Raw genomic sequence first — 871 nt, 5'->3', positions numbered from 1 at the left:
GCATTCTTAATCTTACTTCAAACTTTTTATTTTCTTTTTAGGTACTTTTCATTGAGGTAATGAATTATTATAACTACCAATGGCCATCTGAACAATTTGATCCTAGGAGGGTTGCAAGTGATTATGAATTGGATGCAATTATTGCTTTAATGTAAAATATTGACACTTGGGATGTTAAGTTTTTTCAAAGTCATTTTGTGACTTGCAAGCTTTGTAAAGATGGGCATTCAAATGATTGCTATCCAATCTGTTATGAATCAATGCAATTTGATGGAAACTTCAATAGGTAACAGAAGAATTCATACTCCAACAGTTACAAATCAAGGTGGAACCACCCAAATTTTTTCATGGAGTAATGATCAAGGTCTTACATATTCATCACAACTAGTTTTCCATCATGGATTTCAATCACAGCTTAGAGTCTCTATGCTTAAGAAAAAGCCTTCAATGGAAGATATATTCATGCAATTCATGGCAAAGACTGATGCCATTATTCAAAGTCAAGCAGCATCAATAAGAAATCTTGAGACATAAGTGCTCCAACTTGCTAATGCCATCAATAACAAACCTCAAAATGATAGAGATAAAGTAGATCAAGAGGATACTTCCAGCAATCAAGTTCAAGATGAAGAAATTAAGTAAGAGAAGGAAGCATCTACACCACCATAAGTCAAGCCATATGTGCCTCTCATTCTTTTTCTGGATATAGTTTATGAGTTACCTAAAAAGGCTATTGATATGGAAAATCCAAAGAAACTCCTTAAAGCTTGTTTAGTTCAAGATGCAACAACAAAGGATAAGAATGAACTCACAAATGTTGCACATGTTTTTAAGGCTATACCAAAAGTGCATTATTCAAGAACTCAATTTG

This window comes from Theobroma umbraticum, unplaced genomic scaffold (assembly GCF_002168275.2).
Source record: "Theobroma umbraticum cultivar Fairchild unplaced genomic scaffold, ASM216827v3 scaffold_146.0, whole genome shotgun sequence".
Classification (NCBI taxonomy): Eukaryota; Viridiplantae; Streptophyta; class Magnoliopsida; order Malvales; family Malvaceae; genus Theobroma; species Theobroma umbraticum.
This window is presented reverse-complemented; position numbering follows the sequence as displayed.